This window comes from Eulemur rufifrons, chromosome 24 (assembly GCF_041146395.1).
Source record: "Eulemur rufifrons isolate Redbay chromosome 24, OSU_ERuf_1, whole genome shotgun sequence".
Classification (NCBI taxonomy): domain Eukaryota; kingdom Metazoa; phylum Chordata; class Mammalia; order Primates; family Lemuridae; genus Eulemur; species Eulemur rufifrons.
The window spans coordinates 359,462-379,099 of record NC_091006.1 but is presented as its reverse complement, the minus strand read 5'-3'; the positions used below and the strand labels follow the sequence as shown (position 1 = coordinate 379,099).

General features: G+C 38.9%; 2 pseudogenes; one reads left to right on the top strand and one right to left on the bottom strand.

Annotated features, from left to right (window-relative positions):
• Positions 1-4,757: 4,757 nt before the first annotated feature.
• On the bottom strand, positions 4,758-5,574 carry LOC138374777 (proteasome subunit alpha type-6 pseudogene; annotated as a pseudogene).
• A 5,275-nt stretch (positions 5,575-10,849) lies between these two features.
• The window catches only part of LOC138374902 (RNA-binding protein 44-like), a 28,035-nt pseudogene continuing 19,246 nt past the window's right edge, over positions 10,850-19,638 (top strand).

The window sequence follows — 19,638 nt, the reverse complement described above, 5'->3', positions numbered from 1 at the left end:
TCTCAGTTGTTACTAGCGGCATTCCGGGGAGGGCCTGTGTTGGGGAAACCGAAACTTAGGCCTTTCCTAGGAGGTCCAGTCTGTCATGAAGTTACTCCTGTTTTCCTTCCTGCTCTTTCCTTCCTGCTCTACATAACAGCAGCAATTAAGAATATAATTCTTGACTGTATCTGATAATCTGAAACTGAGAAAATTATGTGTATTTAGAAAATTTGACTGAACACACTTTAAAAACACAGAACTTTGTGTGTTCTCCCCTGAGGCAAACTGAGAAGACAGAACACTGACACCACTGGGAATCCAGCCACCTGGGGAAGGGCCATGCCATACAGCGGGAGAAACAAATAGAGAGCATGGACCAGACTCTGCTGAACTCCCTGTCAACAGTACCAGGCCCAGGGAGGCTTTCCTGTCCCTTCCTAGATGTCCCTCTTCCTTTAAAACCCACCTGCCATGGACCTTGACTTTTGTGAAACTGGTGGAGAATTATGAACCTATATTAGAGAGGAATTAAAGAAACCTGTGGAGATTATCACAACTGCCTAGGTCCTAGGATCACTATGAAGCCTCAAAATGCTTGTGTGAGAAATACAGTTAGCAAGGAGTGAACACAGATATTGTCCAGCAGTGGCTGAAGCCACAGTGAGTCTTACAGCTCAAGGACGTCTTCCCAGAACAAAGGAATTAAGTCATACTCTCCTCATACTCAGCCCAAAGGCTTTGAATCTATTGCTGTGGATGGGTCTTGCAGCTCAAGGACTTCTTCCCAGGGCAAAGGAAGTAAGTCATAATCTTCTAGAACTCAGCTGAAAGACTTTGAATCTCCTCCTCTGGATGGCCATCCCCACTGAACTACCTGTAGGTGGAAATGCCACCCCCAACCTGAAGGAACAGGAAGAATCATCTGAAACCCAGATAAAGGCCAAGGAAAAGAGGAGGCTGGCCAGAGAGCAGGGCAGAGCCTGGAAAACTTTCTCAGGTTATCTCACCATGGACTGCAGATGTGGCCCCAAGACGGCTGGTCTGACTGCCCCAGGGAAAGGCACCCAAGCTTTTCTGATCCCTACAGGATTACCAGGAATTTGGAGCACTGAGGACAGGATGGGCAGGAACACCATGCTGCTGCTTTTCAGTCCAATTACTGGAATGTCCAGACATTCAAACTGGATGTCAGCCTGTCTCCTGAATATTACCTACCTCCAGATACGGTATATATTTACCTGTGATTATAGCTATATCTGAGCCCATCAGGGAACATCAGTCAATGGTACCTTTGATATGCATCTTACCTAGCAACACAGTAGCATTTCTGAGGAACCTGAAAAGACTTAAGGCTTTCTTCCAGGATGCATTTATTTTTTAGGTACCCCCCCCCCAGGTTGTTTTGATTATCATCTTTTTTCCTCCAGGAAACTTAATTGATCTGATTCTTTTTTTTTTTTAATTATTTCAGCTTATTATTGGGGTACAAAAGTTCAGGTTATATATATTGCCCATGCCCCCCCACCCCCGAGTCTGAGCTTCAAGCGTGTTCATTCCTTAGATAGTGCACATCGCATTCATCACATAGGTATACACCCATCCCCTCCCCTCCCCCATCCTCCCCAGTCAGAACTTCAAGTGTGTCCATTCCCCAGACAGTGCGAATCGCACTCATCATGTAGGTATACACCCATCCCCTCCCCCCTCCCCCCACTTCTGTCTGATACCCAACTGGTGTTATTCCCAAATGTGCACTTAGGTGATGATCAGGGAAACCAGTTTGCTGGTGAGTACATGTGGTGCTTATTTTTCCATTCTTGGGATACTTCACTTAGTAGAATGGGTTCCAACTCTCTCCAGGAGAACCAAAGAGATGCCATATCACCGTTATTTCTTATAGCTGAGTAATACTCCATGGTATACATATACTACATTTTACTAATCCATTCATGAATTGATGGGCATTTGGGTTGTTTCCACAATTTTGCAATTGTGATTTGTGCTGCTATAAACATTCGGGTGCAGGTGTCTTTTTTATAGAATGACTTTTGTTCTTCTGGGTAGATGCCCAATAATGGGATTGCTGGATTGAATGGTAGGTCTACTTGAATCTGTTTAAGGTATCTCCACATTGCTTTCCACAGGGGTTGCACTAGTTTGCAGTCTCACCAGCAGTGTATGAGTGTTCCTGTCTCTCCACATCCACGCCAACATGTGTTGTTTTGGGACTTTTTGATAAAGGCCATTCTCACTGGAGTTAAGTGATATCTCATTGTGGTTTTGATCTGATTCTTGAAAGAGAATTTCTGATATTTAGAGCTAAAGGTCCCAGGGTACACCATTTTCTATAATCTATTTCAAAAAGAAATATTTAAAAAGAAAGCATGAATACCACTGCCTACTTAGAAAAATAAAAAATTTGAAATGTGAAACATTAAAAAAGTGTAACTTTTAAAAATTAGAGCTTAGATCCATCCCCAGAGATTCTGATTTAATGTTTTTGTAAAACAAAATTTAAAAAGCAATTCAGATGCTCACTTATGATTGAGAACCAGCATGCTAAATATTGTTTCTTCCTAATGTGACTTGTGTAGCACTGTCACCTAAAATTCCAAAGAATTCATTTAAAAGAACAAATACGGTACAAAAACTACTGTAACTAAGGCTTACAATAGTACACTTTTCATCAGCATTTGTCTAAAAAATGCAGATGAACCAAGAGAAAGTCCAACTTTATATTAGACTGTTGGTTGTTTGGCTTTTAAGTCATTTGGAAGCAACTGGGTCTAAAACTAGTTTTATTTGAATAGTCCTTAACAAAAATAAAATTTAACTTTCAAACGATTCAAATGGCAGTTTCTTGCCTGAAACAGATCAACATGAATATTAATCATAAGTAAGAGGCTTCTTAAGATTGTGTAGAATATATATGTGTAGAGTGGTAAATAAGTACGTATTTCAAAAGAAACATATCAGGTATGTTGATATTAAAAGATATTAAAGTTGGTATTTCCAAACATATAAGAGAAATGATAAATTATAAGTACAGTAGAAAAAAATTACTTTAGACTTTATATTGTCTATAATTTTAAAAGACAACATCTTTAATGGTAAGTACACCTTCTCTCAAAACCTATTAAATTTGCCATCAATGGAAACCCCAAATAAATTATTCTTATTTTTTGACTGGGCAGTTAAAATAGACATATTTTATATTAATTGGGGAAGGGCCCCATGTCAAAATTCAATTGAAAATTAAGGACTTGATCTCTCAAACAGCATTTTTCAGATAGAAAAATAAACAATAAGGAGGTAAATCAAGAATCTACAAAAAGAGAAAACTAAAAAATTCACAATAGCTTTCAAATTGAGAGAGCTTCTCTATACTTAGCCATCATTAAAAAATTTCTTTTTAAAAATCTTTCCATAGCTATCAAATATGAAAAAATCATATTTAATAACCCACTGCAACGTTACTATTGATGGCTGTCATGATGATCTGGATCTGTGGATGCTATAACTCACTTGATCTGTTACTCTCTTCACCACATGCTTCTCATGAAATGGTATTATTTTATTTTAGATGACAGTACACATTTAATGGAATTCTGAAGCCTTAGCATTTACCGCAGCTTTCAAGAAATTAGTTATTTCAATCCAAATAGAACTTATCCAGTAGAAGGAATGTTAAAAGATTCCTCAAGACAATGACTTCCCCTTTGAAGACAAGAATGCTTTAATGTTGGAATTAATTTCAAGTGCTTTCAAACATTTTTCTCCATTACATAAGCATTAAAATAAAGATCATAGGTCTCCCCACCTCCACTGCTCCTGCCTCAAGTTATCTTTATAACGTGAGCTACCATAGTGACAGCAAGAAAATGAGCCAATTATCTACTCTTGTTCTTAGATTGCCAGCTATCATCACCAGTGAAATTGGAATTAACCAGAACTTTATGTATGGAATGTTTTGATTACCAGGAGTTTCCTAGTATCTCTGCCTTTCCACCTCCTGCTTTTGTAGGTAGAATGAGCATAGTTTTACATTCTGTTAATATTATATACTTTTGCAGACTTATAAATGTACATTGGGAAGATGAAGGCATATCAGTACAAAGACCCAAGAGGTTGATGGGTTTTAGGGAGACAGGCTAGCATAACATACTACAGGTTTGGTAGTCATACACATGGATGGAAACCAATTTGATTATGCCTGTGTGACCTTGGGTACCAGCAATTTGTCTGTGTCTCTTCCCTTATTGTAAAATCATTATAACAACATTCCCCTCATGATGCTGTGTGAAGACTAAATGGAAAATGTACATTGCCTAGTATGGAAGATGCTCAATGATGGACATCTTAAAAAAAATGGTAGTGCCACAGGCACTGTTTGTGATAAAACCTAGCTTGCTAGAAACTGCTTGCAAAGTGGACCTTCAAAGTGATCTAATGTGCATAGTCAAATTAAAATGTATATATGTCAGATTCTCTTGCTATAAGCCATAGTATCTAACTGAATTTTTTAAATAGTATTTTTAATTCCACTTATGAGAATATGTGACAAGCTCTCACAGAAATCCATTTAAAAATATTTATATATCTTGCTTTTATGTCCATATGATAAATGCTTAAACTAAGAAAGAAGATCCTGTATTCTTTAAATTATATTTTATTTTATTATTTTTTTTCCCAAAAGGATTGTTTTTATTTACACAGAGTCCTAACCACTTCACACAGGTAGGAGGAGTGGGAGAGGTTCCTTTCCCAATCCAGGGGCCTCCATAATGTTGATTTGTTGTTGCCAAACACAGGCAAGTGGCATCATGGATTTGATAAACTAGTAACAATGTTTAATCTCTCTCTGCTAGAGCAACAAGGTGAGCATTCAATCTCTGCTTCTGTAAGAATCCTGAATTTAGGATTTTCAACTGTAAGTACTCCAACTTCTATTTCTGAAGGTTTGAAATCAATTGCTAGAATGGTAGACAGACATGTCATTGCAGTTTCTACTGTCTGTTCAAATGTCCAATCAAATTTCTCCTTCACTTTTTTTTCAAGGAAGCTGGTTGACTCAGTTTGTTTAACTCCTGCTGCAGTGGCTTTAAACCCACAGTAGTAACCTGCAGGATCACACTTGTACACCTGAGGGCCTTGTTCTTCGTCTATACCAATTAAAATCACACAACAACCAAGAGGCCTCATTTCAGCATTCTGTGTGTAGACCGGAGAAATGTCAGCAATTCTTTTACACAGCATGTCCACAGGAATCTCATAGCCATACTTGTATTTCCAATTAGCTGCCACATAGCGTGCCCTCTGTACCTGGGATCTGTTGACAGCTGTCATTCCTGTCATCACACAGCCAGTGTTTTCGGTTATCTTGAATAAGTGAGTCACTGTGCTGGAATCCAATAACTTAAAAGGTACTTTCTTCTGTGTAACAATTACTGCACAGTCTTTCCCTCGGACAGCTACTGATGTAAGGCCACCCCAGTTAATAGCTTTAAAAGCATATTCTACTTGGTAGAGCCAGCCCTCGGGTGAAAAAATGGTAATATGGCGATCAAAATGGGTGCTGGAACCACAGGACATATTGGTGCACCCACTACTTCAAGCACAGTATCTCTAAATTATATTTTAAATTAACATACAAGCTGACCAAACCAAACAAACAAACAAACAAAAAAACCACTAAAACTTTTAAGTGGGTCTACCTTTCCCTTAAATGCTCAGATAATACCTGGAGAACATAATATATGTTTGATATTTAATACAAGTCTACTTTTTAACAGAGTACTGTAAAAAAATTAACAAAAGAAAGTTGCTTTCAAAAACCCTCAGGTGGGGCAACGTATGTAACCTGCAATTCTGTATCCCCCATAACAATAAGATGAAAAAAAAAAATAAATAAATGGGAAACTACTTAAGAAAAAAGTCCAGAGTCTAAGTCTTTCCCAAGAGTAATATTCAGTCAACAAACCTGAATAATGGCACTGGCCATTATTATTTGTGGCTTTAGTGAACGATCCCCAGTATACGTCCACTTCAGTCCCTTGTAGATGGCTGCCAAGAAGAAATTTACACTGCACTGTAATATTGTTGTACACAAGCAGTTTTTTAGAATTTGTAACTGTACTTTTGGTACTAATTGTCACAAGGTTTTGTTTGTTTGGGTTTTTTTTATTTCTTTTGTTGCTATTGCTTTATTTTGTATGTTTATTTGCTTGGGTTTTTATTTTTTATTTTTTTATAAGGTTGGATGGAATGTCTTTCCTGGGAATGGCAGAATTCTCTGGCAGAGCACAACTTATGGCCATTTCTTTTGGGGGAAGGTAGTTTAATATTCACTCATGGACTATCAGTTCACATTTAATCTAGTTGTATTTTTTAAAATAGAGTAGCAGTACCTAGTGAAAAAAAAAAAAACCCTCAGGTGGTTAATACAGTAAATCTCAAAGTTACAAATAAATTTTAAATCATCAATGCTAACACCTCACAAGTAATCTTAACTCAAATATAATGTATCTTAATTCAGACACTGTTCCACAGTACCCTGGACTTCCTCTCTTCTGTTACACTTTATTGTGCTTCCTTCAGTAATCACATTCTCTCTCAAAACATCTGATTCCCCCCTTCTCTTCTCAGTGTGTGTTTTTCTGTTTGTCATGCAATGGGATGGGATGAGGGGTGTGCTACAAGGAGGGGAACCTTCTATAACTTAAAGGAGGACTGCTATGCTTTTAAGATGATAATATGTAAGGGTTTTTTTTTTTAAGTGAGATGATGTATGTAAATAATTGCACAGTGGCTGATATACAGTAGACAGACAATACATGATATTAATACACATTATTGTAACTCATCTGTGTTATAAAATTGTAGACACCAAAACATTGCAAAGACCAAGACTACTGGGGGGCAAAAAAAACACTGACAACCTGCAGTGCAACCTCTGCACAGAGTCTCCGCGCCAAAGCAGATTCATACTTGTTTTGAAATGCGACCGCGGCACTGCAAGTAAGTAACTCAAAGTTATTACGTGAGAGATACAGGTAGACATTGAACTCACATCTGTTACTTTTTATTTCTTGTGAAAATTCCTAGTAAAAATGTTGGTAAGGGATTAACGATGATCAAATGAAGAGATGACAAGGAGTTTTTCTTTATTCAGAAAGTCTGTTTCAAACAAATATAAAACATACAACCTGAAACAATTACCGACAGGGTGACAGATGTGGGGGGAAAATATTAATTTAAAAGCAATGGTTAGGCCGGGCACGGTGGCTCACACCTGTAATCCCAACACTCTGGGAGGCCGAGGCAGGTGGATTGTTTGCGTTCAGGAGTTTGAGACCATCCTGAGCAAGAATGAGACCTTGTCTCTACTAAAAATAGAAAGAAATTAGCTGGACAACTAAAAAAAAAAATATATATATATATATATATATATATTAGAAAAAACTAGCCAGGCATGGTGGCGCATGCCTGTAGTCCCAGCTACTCAGGAAGCTGAGGCAGAAGGGTCACTTGAGCCCAGGAGTTTGAGGTTGCTGTGAGCTAGGCTGATGCCACAGGACTCTAGCCTGGGCAACAGAGCAAGACTCTGTCTCAAAAACAAAAACAACAACAAAACAATAGTTAAAATAAGAACTCTCACACTATGTATTTCAGACATTTTTATTTTTTTATTTGTCTAAGATTGAGTAATGATAAAAACATTAAAATTGCTTCAGGTAAACAAGCCCTGAGGATTATAACGAATGTTTATTTTCCAACATTCGGAGATAACTAATGTGCAAAAGCAGAGATTCAGATGTACGTTATGAGAGTTAAATACAAATTAATAAGATAAGGCATATAACATGTGAATATGTCATACTATAACTTCAGATCTCATCCCTTTCCACACTAGTTTAATTACTATTTTCCTGAATTAGATCTGACTCATAAACCATTATAAGTACCTTCTATGTATATGACAGTCCATTTTCTCCTTCTTTCTATTCTTAATATGACTTATAAAAATAATAATAATAAGAGCACACCGAGAAAAGCAAAGCAGAAACAAAACAAACTGAAAACAGAAACTGTCTATGTATAACTTCTACCATAGGAAACAACAGTCAAAATCAATGGTGAATGAGGTTTTAGATTATCTATAAATTTCATTTAAATCCATACTGTGGGCACATGAGGTTTCAAAGCCTAAGGTACATGGTACTTGAGATCCAAATACTAAAACTACCATTTCCAATGGGCAACTTTTATACTGGCAGCTTTTAAAAAATAGTGATGGTCATGCATTACACATGTTCCTTCTCCTACTAGAATGAAGAAAAGAGCAAATAAATTTAGAAAGAATTCTTAAGGTTAGACCGTCACTGGGAACACAAGACAGCCTATATCAGAACACAGTACAGAAATACCTTTATTGAGATTACAAGTTGAGGATCTGTGTTTTCCTAAATCAACTTGAAAATAATGTATTGTAAGAAGGAGCTCAACTTGTGTTTACCTATCTTTGCAGTGCTCATTATGAGCCAGGCACTGTTTCAAGTGCTTTAAAAATGGCAACTCATCTAAGAGTTTACTGCAATTACTATCCCCCTTGTTTTTCATATAAGGAAACTGAGATAAGGCATGGCAAGTTAAAGTGATTTGCTCAAGGTCACTCTGCTAGTAAAGGACAGAGGTGAGATTCAAACCTGTGCTGTTGCATCTCAAAGTCTGTGCTCTTCATCATTTTACCATGCTACCTCTCTAATGACAAAGGGAAAAAAAAAGCCAAACAAACAAAAAACCCTCATCACCCTGTAAAAAAAATAAATGTTAAGTCCAAGTTAAGGTTTGAAAACATTGAAAAGTTTTTCACTATCAAGGATAAAACTATTTTTTCCATTTTTTTTTGAAAACACATCCTCTTTGCTTAAATGTAATGACGCTCTCTGTGTAGAATTCAATTGAAGGACAAGGAAGACAAAGACAATATGACATTAGAGGGTTAGGGCTTTAAGTAAGCAAGTTAGAGCAGCATTTGATACTTCTATTACAAATGTTAAAATTCTTAGTTCGCTCCAATTAGTGTCTCAAGGTATGCCAAAGGGTATGAATGCCCCTATTATACACTATATGAACAACCCTAAAAAGAAAAAGGGGGGAGGGGTTACAAAAGCATAAGAGTTCAAACAAACGTATGTCATTTACTGAAGCATGCAAGTTGACATCTATTCAAAGCACCAACATAACCACATCCTAGGAATGTTTAGTATGAACTAAAGAAATTTTAACATTTTAATTGATTTTTCTTTGTAAAGCTGGAAGGACATATATGCTTATTTAAATACCTCACAAACGGTAATTGCAAAAATAAGGTGCCCAATTTAGAGAATGTAAAAGGGAGATTCAGTTTTCATATCAGCAATTTCTATGGAAAACAAGGACATTGTAAAATATAGAAATCCTTTTAACCACATAGTTAAATAAGAAAAATATTTTGATTCTGTCATAATTACATCCTGTACCTTCTGATCTCTGATTCTGTATCCTGCTCATCCTATAAAGATGAGTCAACCAAAATAACAACTGTAATGTAATCTGCATTAATTAGTCAAAGACAAGGAAAATATTTATACCTGTATAGAAAATCATATTTTATCTCCTGCCTGTATAAATCAGACATTCAGAATAATTACATAGATGACCTTGCCTACTGGAAAGCACTCTAAATTTAAAGTACAACCAACATTCTCTCTCTGAAAACTTCAAACCATTAATTAGAACCAATGACCCCCAAATCTGAAAAGTTTACACATCCCATAATTAGTAAGCTGACACTACTCTGCTTCTCAGTGTAAAAGTAAACAAGTAAACATTTTCTGCCCGTGGACAGATTATTTTTAAGAATGCTCTTGCCTCCATGAGACACAGCTGGCCGTGGGGTGCAGAACGCCACAGTGAGGCAGAGCAAGGACTCGCGACCTCCCTAAAAACCCAGCCTGCCTGGAGGATACCCGCCCCTTTTGAAGGGGCCACCTGGGCATCACTTCCAACCTCACAAACACACTTATTACCAGGGACAATGTTTACACTTCATATGACATGCAGTACTACATGCTCTGGATAGGACACTGGGGACTGTGTACACACTGCATCTGACAGTGGGTGCTGGGTGCACAGCTTATGTGACAAGGATACTACGTACACAGCAAATATGACATCAGGTACTACAGACACACTATATGTGACACCAGGTACTGTGCTAGGTACACACTGTATGACACTGAGTACTGCATACATACTGTACATGACAGCACGGTACCTTGCACACACAGTATAGAGCATCAGGTACTGCATACACACTGTATATGACACTAGGTACTATGTACGCACTGTACATGGCATTGGGTACTGTGTAATACTGTATATGACACTTGGTACTGCATACACAGCTTAAGTGACAAGGATCCCGTGTACACGCAGCGTGACTCTGAGTACATACCACATACAATGCCGCATGAACGCTGAGTACTGGGTATGCACCGTGTAAAACGCCAGGTGCTGTGCACCCACCGCAAAGCACACACACCCCGCCAGCGCCGCCACGGCCTGGCTCCGAAGGAAAGCGCGAGCGAGGACAGTGCACGGGAAAGTTCGCGCCCGGCCGCCCCCAAGGAGCCCCCTCATCCCAGCGCGGCCCAGCATCTATCTTCTAACCAGAGCTCTGGCGGGAGGAAGGCGGTGGGCCCCACAGGACAGTCCCAGAGACCCGCGAGGACCTGTTGAGGCAGTGGTGGCCTCGCTCCCAGGGTCGCCTGCTGTACCGCCCCACCCCCGACAGGCACAGACCCCAGCCTGGCCTCCAGCGACCATGCGCCGCCGCTCCCACCGCCCACGCGGTGGTGGACACAGTCCCGCAAGGAAGGCGGCCAGGCCCCATCTGGCCACTGAGGGCGGCGGGCTGTGGCCCGCACTGGTCCCAAATGGAGGCAGTTTGTCCTCTGCTGGCAGGGGCAGTGCCCCCAGTATTTTCACATGTTGGCTTTACAGAGCCGCGCGGCCCAGCCTACAGCAGGAAAATCTTCACAGGTGGCTCTGCCCACCCAGCCGTTTGCTCCCCGCAAACGTGCAAAATCCAAATATGCGGCCACCTTCCCACGCTTTGGCGCCCACACGCCCGGCCAATCACGGTGTCGTCCTGTTCGTGATGACCAATAGGAGCGTGCCTCGTCAGGCGGTGGGCGGGCCACCGGCAGCCATTACCCAATGGGTGCCGAGGCAGCGTTACCAAAGCCATTTGCCCTGAGGCGGCTGTGGAGAATAGACCCCTCACGTGTGGCGGTGGCAGCAGCGCTGTTCGCAGGGGCGACGGGCGTGGACGTGGGACGGTAAATTGGGCAGTGAGGCGGGGCAGGGCCCGGCCGCTGGGCTTCAGCAGGTCGGGGGCGGTGAACCCCTGTGTGGCCGGGTAACGCCCGAGGCCCCTCCGGCTGAGGCACGCGGGACGCCAAGCGGCGGTGGGGTGAGGCCGCGAGGTGCAGGAGGGGCCGCGGCCTTGCGCGTTCCCCGGGCGGCCTCGGGGTTCTGAGAGTTTCACGCCGGTTTCAAGAGGGCTCTTCCAGCTCCACCTCGCGGGCGCCAAGCGACCTGCACCCCAAAAGCTTGTCTAGCAAAGCCCGAGACCGTCTTTCCGAGGCAGTTGCTTCCCCAGGGAAGGATGGAAACCCGCTCCTGTGTGTGCCCGCACCGAGCTGCGCAGGCTCCGGTGCAGCGGCCCAGACCCGGCCCGAGGGAGGAAGGAGGTGGATCCCTTACCCCAGTGTGGGCCGCACGACCGGACCGGAGAAGTTCCTGAGCCAGCGTGTAGGGCCAGGAAGGTTTCCCTAAAAAGTGGGTGTTTGCGATGAGATCTGAAGGTTGAGCGGGAACTAAAGGTCAGGTAGGGGGCGCGGCAGGCGAGAAAACGCACGTGCCGACTTGTTTAAGGAAACGGGAAGGCCGGTGTATCTGGGAGACAAAAGCGCCCAGCTTAATGCAGAGTCCAGACCGCTGTGGGGTCTTAAGAGATGTACTGAGGTTTTAATCTACCTGAAAACAATGACAGTCTTTTGCTGAGTTTCAAGCGGTAGAGTGAAGTGGTCAGATAAGCATTTTGGAAAGAGTATTTTGGCCAAATGGGAGATTATTGCCAGGATAGCTGTGAGAGTCAGGGGTTAAAATTGACAAGACCTGGTGAGGAGGAGGGGTGTGGCAAGGGCGCGTTCTGCAATTTCTGGCTCAGTTCAGGTGGTACCATTCAATGAGATTGAGAACATTGGAGGAGCTAGTTTGGTAAATGAGAACTCCAAGAACAGAATAAAAATGGGTACATGCCTAGAAGTGGAATTGCTGGGTCATGTGGTCATGCTGTATTTAACTTTATGAGGGACTTGCCAGGCTGTTTTCCAAAGTGGCCACAACATTTCCACCAGCAATGGATGGGAGTTCTGATTTCTCCGTATCCTTGCCAACACTTGTTATCCGTTACTATTATTGCCATCCTAGTGGATGTGAACTGGTATTTTGTTTTGCTTTGCATTTCCCTTATAACTGTGATATATATTGAGCATCTTTTCATGTGTTTCTTGGCCATTTGTATATCTTTGGAGAAATGTTTATTTAAGAGCAAGACCCTGTCTCCAAAAGATTTTTTTTAAATTACATAAACATAGACCCGTAGTCCCAGCTACTCGGGAGGCTGAGGCAAAAGGATCACTTAAGCTCAGGAGTTTGAGGTTGCAGTGAGCTGTGATGACACCACTGCACTCTAGCCTGGATGACAACAAGACCCTGTCTCAAAAAGTAAACAAATGCATACATACATACATATGTACATTGGGGGTTGAATACTTCCAGTTCAGTCTAATTACTAAGCTTCACATCTATGTATCTTTTCCATTCATATGTATTATAGGCACCTAGAATTTATGTATAAAAATGAACTCATCATCTCCATTGCTCCTCACCTGAAAGCAAAATAACATTAGAAACAGAAAACTATTTCTCTACGTAGGTTCCTAGTTCAGTAAATATAAATCAATGATGATAATTTCATTTTTATATAAAAGACATATGTAGTTGTTCTATATCATTCCTCTCCTTACCCTTTCTGTCAAAATCAATACTAAAGGAGTCCTTCCTCCTGTGGCTAACTCCCACTGGCTCATCTTTCCAATCTCAGTTTAAATGACATTCTCAAAGGCCTTCACTAACCCTTAGACTGTGGAATCTGTGTTTTTATTGAGCTCCGCAAGTGATTCTTATATCAGGCAAGTTTTGAGAAAGGTACTCTATAATAAGATTTATATGCTTCCTTCCCCTCCTCCTACCCTACTTTTGGAAATTGTGTGCCTATTATGCTTCATAGAGGCAGAGACTGATCACCTGTATGTCCTCAACATTTAGCAAATGACTTAGCAAATAGAGGTTCAGTCATTATTGAATCATATATCAAAGAATGATTCTCCAGAGAAATGCATTCATTCCTGAAAATGGAAATGTACTTGCTTGGTAATGGGGTAGGTGTATGTTTAACATCATTAGAAACTTGGAGACAATTTTCCAAAATGGTTTTAACAATTTGTATTCCCTCTAGCAATGTGTAAGAGTCCCAGTTTGTCCACATCCTCACCAATATCTGGTGTTATCAGCCTTTTTTTTTTTTTTTTTTTTTTTTAAAAAAAGCCATTCTAATGTGAAGTGGCACCTTGGGTGGCTTAAATTTGCATTTCCCTGATGACTAATGATGTTGAGCACTTTTTGATACACATGAGAGCCATTCATATTAAATGCTTGAATTTTTCCCTTTTATGTTAGATTTTTAAAAAGTCTATTTGTACAAGTTCTTTACATAATCTGAACAAGAGCCTTCTGTTGAATATGGAGAGTGAATATTTTCTCCTAGTCTTTGGCTTGTGTTTTCATTTTGTTAGTAATGCCTTCTGGTGAGCAGAAGTTTAATTTTGCTGAATCAAAATCAACAACTTTTTTTTTTTCTTTTTTTTTTTTTTGCGGCAGGGTCTCCCTCTGTTGCCCAGGCTAGAGTGCAGTGGCATCATCATAGCTCAGTTTGAGTGCAGTTGCAACCTCAAACGCCTGGGTTCAAGCCATCCTCCTGTCTCAGCCTCCCGAGTAGCTAGGACTACATGTGCCTGCCACCGTGCTTGGCTAATTTTTTTTTTTAACTTTTTGTAAAGATGGGATCTCACTGTTGCAAAGGCTAGTCTTGAACTCCCACCTGGGCTTCCCAAAGTGCTGAGATTACAGGCATGAGCCACTGAATGCGGGAAATCAATAACTATTTAATTAATGCCTTAGTGTTCTAGCTGAGAAATCTTTGCCCACCACAAAATCATAAATATATTCTATGTTTTCAGAAATGTGATAGGTTTGTTTTTCACATTTAGAAACATGATTCATCTTGCTTTTATTATTGGGTGTGGTATGAGATACAGGTCTAGGCATTTGTTTTCCTCTAGAAAAAAAAAACTACATTGTAAAATCTAGGTGTGCCAGTACCATTTATTGAATATACCTTATGCTTTCTTTTCCACATTGACTTGAAATAGTGACCTTCTCAAAAACAAAGTGACCATATACATGTAGCTCTCTTTCTGGACTCATAATTTGTTCCATTAATCTTTTAATCCGACATACTGTACTGTCAATAGCTATAGTTTTACAATTCTTAAAATATATGTCATCTAACTTCTAGATTGTTTTCATTATTCTAGGTTCATTGCATTTCCATATTAACTTGCAATCAATCCGTCAACTTCTAAACAAATTCTTCTGCAATTTTTATTTTAACTGTGTTGAATCTACAGCTCCATTTTCGGAGAACAGATCTCAGCAATGTTAAGTCTCTTGGTCTGTGAACATGGTATAGCTCTTCATTTATTTTAGTTCCTCCTTAATTTCATCAGTGTTTTATAATTTTTAATATAGAAGTCTTGCACATATTTTATTACCTTTAATCACCAAATATTTTATGTTTTTATAAATGGTAGGTACTATTTTACATTTTCATTTTACAATTGTTGCTAGAATATAGAAATATAGTTGATTTTTTTTGTATATTGACCTTTGTATCCTTCATCCTTACTAAATCGACTTATTAGTTCCAATAGTTTCTTTGTATATCTCCTTTTTTTCTCTGTACATTATAATGTGACCTGTAAATAAAGGCAGTTTTACCTCTTTTCCATTATTGCACTGGCTAGGACCTCTGGTATAATAAATATAAGGGATAAGAGAACAAATTTATTGTTTTTGACAGAAATTAGTATTTCAGTACCCAGTGTGATATTGGCTACAGGTTTTGGGGTTTTTATTGTAGATAGCCATTATGAGATTGAGGAAGCTTCCTACTATTCATGATTTGCTGAGAGCTTTTTGTCATGAATGGGTTTTGAGTTTTAACAAATGTTATCAAAATTCTTTTTCTGCATCTATTGAAATGATCATGTGGTTTTTTTCCATTATTCTTTTACTGTGGTGAATAATATCAATTGATTTACAAATTTTGGACTGCCCTTATCTTCCTGGGGTAAACTCCACTTGATCCAGATGTATTAGCCTTTTTTTGCTTTGTAAAACAATTAATTTAGGATATAATAGTCTGTGTATAAAATGTATTGCTTTTTTTTTTTCTTGGAATGTTCTTTTCAGGTTTTGGTATTAACATTATGCTGGCCCTGTGAAACAAACATACTGAGAAGTCTTCCCTCTTCCTCACTTCACTAAAGGAGTTAGTTAAGATTGAATTCCAGCTTTATTTCTAGGTTAATTGATTGATGGAATTCAGTGAAACCATCGATGCCTGCCATTTTCCTTGAGGGGAAATTTTTAATTATAGATTTAATTTCCTTAAGAGACAGGACTATTCATATGATTTATTTCTTCCTGTATCCATTTTAGAAGATTGTGGCTTTCAAGGAAGTTATGTCCATCTGAGTTATAGAAATTGTCAGATGAACTTGTTTATTATACCCCCTTATTTTAATGTCTGTATGTTCTGTAGTAATGTTCCCTTTATTATTCATGACATTCATAATATGTTTTTTCTCTTTTTCTTAGATAAGGTTTGTGAAGCATTTATAAATTTTATTAATCTTTTTAAAGAAACAACTTTTGGTTTTGTTTATTTTTATCTCTTCATCTATTTTTGTTTTGTTTACTTCTCCTTTTTCTATTTCCATCCTACTTTCTTTGGGCTTAATTTTTTTGCCTTTTCTAGTTTCTTAAGATAGAACCTAAGATCATTGATTTTAAACCTTTCTTTTTTTCTAATATAAGGATTTAAAGCTATAAACTCTCTAAGCACTGTTTTAGCTGCATCCTGCACATTTTGATATGTGGTATTTTCATAATCATTTAGTTCAAAATAATTTCTTTCATTGTGATACATTCTTTCACCCATGGATTATTTATAAGTGTGTTGCTTAATTTCCAAATATTAGGGAAGTTATTTATCTTTTTTATTCTTAATTATACTGTAGTCAGAGCACATACTCTCAAGCATATTGCAGCTTCTGGCCATGATAGAGCAACACACCAGACAACAGGCAGTATAGGACCGTGATCTCTGAGAGAAAGGAAACATCCAACGTTAGCCCTACGGCAGCGTTGCTTCCTGCTTGGAAGCACCCTGCAGACCATGGAGCAAAGACAGAGACTTCAAGCAAAGCAGAGGTCTCCCTGAGTAAGGCAGAAATTGGAGTTCAGAAAGGCTAAGGCAGTTAGAAATTGTAGGGTGGTGTTCCTGGGAGAAGGGAATTATGTAGAAAAAGAGCTCCAGAAATCTGCAGGGAGACCCCTTTGATCCTTGACAGATACTAATGTGTTTATTTGTAGGTAAAACTCCATGAAGCTATTCTATGCTTTAACATTAAAATAATGTACATTTCTTCTGCTCAGAGCACTCTGCCCAGAAGTAGTCACCTGGCAAGGAGTTTTGAAAGTGTGGTGGGGACTATGGGGAGCAAAAAAGAAAAGTTTTGAATCCCACTGTTGCTGCCATAATGTCTACTTTTTAATATTTCTCAATTTTGTAAGGTTGTTAAATCATTTCCATAAATTCTCTAAAATGCCTATTTCTGTAAATCAAGAGATTTTACTTGTGTCACATAAGAAATGTACTTAAACTTTAAAAGTAAGGATAATGGCAGGTGGAGTAATTAGACCTCCTACCCATTGAAGACAATTAAAAAACCCAGAAAAATATTTTTAAAATCTTCTTAAAGGCATCTAAGAACTGGCCAGATAAGGAGAAATTACCAGGCCACAACCTGGGAAAGGATGGGAACCCCGAGAAGTAAGCCTAGCATTAGGAACAACTTTTGCCTTGAAAAGCTTAGCCTACTCTCTGTTATAATAATTTAGAAGAAATACCAGAGAGCAGGCTATGCTTTTGACAGCCTCCTGACAATAAAAGGACAAAAATCAGAGTCTTTGGTCTGTCAAAGGTGGGAGCCAGGTAATCTACACCTTCCAATGTGCTTACTAGGAGGGGATTCCAAAGGGCTGTGCCCTAGAATTAAAGTAAACTCGCCCTTCCCAGACTATAGTTATGTGAATAGCCTAGAGAAATCTCAAATTTTGGTCAGAATAAAGGGATTCCAGATAACTAGTTCCCTGTGGCACCTGGCAGTAGCAAACAAAATTTCTCCCTGAGGAAAAGTGACATCATCCTTGAGTTCAAATTATTTATGTGCACAACTTATCAAATACAGTGTCTAGCACTTAATCAAAACATAACCAGGAACCCAAAATGACATCATGAGCCAGAAAACAATAGACAATACAAACATATCCACAGGGATTCCACTTACTGGAATTATTAAATACAGACTGTAAAACAACTATATTTACTATCTTTTAGGAGAAAACAGGTAATGTTAAAAAATTTACCACAAACTAGACAACATTAAAAATGGCATAACAGACTTGGAAAAAACTGAGTAAAATTCTAGAACTGAAAAATTCAGGTAAACAAACTTAGGAACTTAATAGATGGATTCCACATCAGAATTAGTTAGAACTGTAGAAAGAATTTGTGAAATGGAAGGTAGGTTATAAGAAACTGTCCAGACTGAAGCATGGGGGAGACGAAAGGATGGAAAACTACAGAAGCAAGGAGATGTGACGGATATTGAAAAGGTCTAACATAGGTTTAACTGAAGTCCCATGAAGGAAATTGCTTCTAAAAATCCTCAGTATTTTATAAACATGTTCCATGTCAGTAAATAAAGATCTATCTCTTTTTTTTATAAGCTGCATGGTAGGTATTCCATTATACTTAAAAGGGCTGGGAGAATTTAAATTCTCATGATGTATGAATGTCCATTTCATCACCCTTAATAATACAACATAAGATTAGTCTTTGCCAATTTGATAGGTAAAAATCTATCCATTTTAATTTGCATTTTTGATAGTAATGCATTTATACATCTTTTTAAAATATATTTGACTCTTCCAAGTCTTAGGAGTTGTCCAAACACAGCTTTTATATATTTTTGGCATATTACTAGTTTGCAGGAACACTTTATGCATTAAGTCTATTACCTCCTTGTTCGAAATAATTTTCCTTAGTTTAGCATTTTGTTTAATTTTATTCTTGGTTCTAATTGTGTCAAAGAAATTTTTAAATTTTTCTTGAACTCCCTTTCATACCTCCTTATTTCTTTGTTTCCCTTACAGCAAAAAATTTTGAATGGATTGTGTGCACTCACTGTCTCCAGTTCTTGTGAATCTACTCCCAACAGGCACTCATTCCCATCATTTGACCAAATCGGTTTCTGTAGGTTATAAATGACCCCTGTGCCACCAAATTCCGTGATGAGTTTCAATCTTCATCATACCCTACAGTAGTCATCCCCTCCTCCTTTACACACCCTCTTCTGTTGTCTTGCACTGTTCCATATCTGCATCTACTGGTTGTTCCCCTGCTACACATATTCGTCCTACTCAGTCTCCTTTGTTGGTTCCTTTTCATCTCCTCAACCGTTTTCTATTTTGGAGTGCTTCAGTGCTTAATCCTTGAGTCTCTTCTGTCTTTCTGCAGTCAGTAGGTGATTATATTCAATTCATAGATTTAAATCTCCATTCTAATGAATCCCAAATTTACATCAGTAACTAGGTCAATGTTTATATTTTTTTCATATGAAGTCTTTGAAATCTGGTGTGTGTTTTACATTTACAGTACATCTCAATTCGGATTAGCCACATTTCAAGTGCTTAATAGCCACATGTGGCTACTGGACAGTGCAACTCTAGTTAACTTCACTGATTTCCAGACCTCTGTATCTCCATTTGAATGTCTAATATATGTCTCAGAATTAATGTGTTTCTCGCAATTCATATCCATTCCAACAAAAACAAATCTTTTAAGTTCTAACATCAGTAGATCCAGGATCTTATCAGTTCTTACGTCCCCTGCTGCAGTCACTGTGGTCCTGGCCATCACTATCTCTTGCCTAGGTTATTACACTAGCCTCCTGACTGATTAGATAGCCACATGACTCTCTTCCTCTCCTCCTTCAGTTTTTTCAAGTCTCACCTTATCAGAGAAGTGTTCCTTGACTACCTTGTTTAAAGTGCAAACCTGGCTGGGCACAGTGG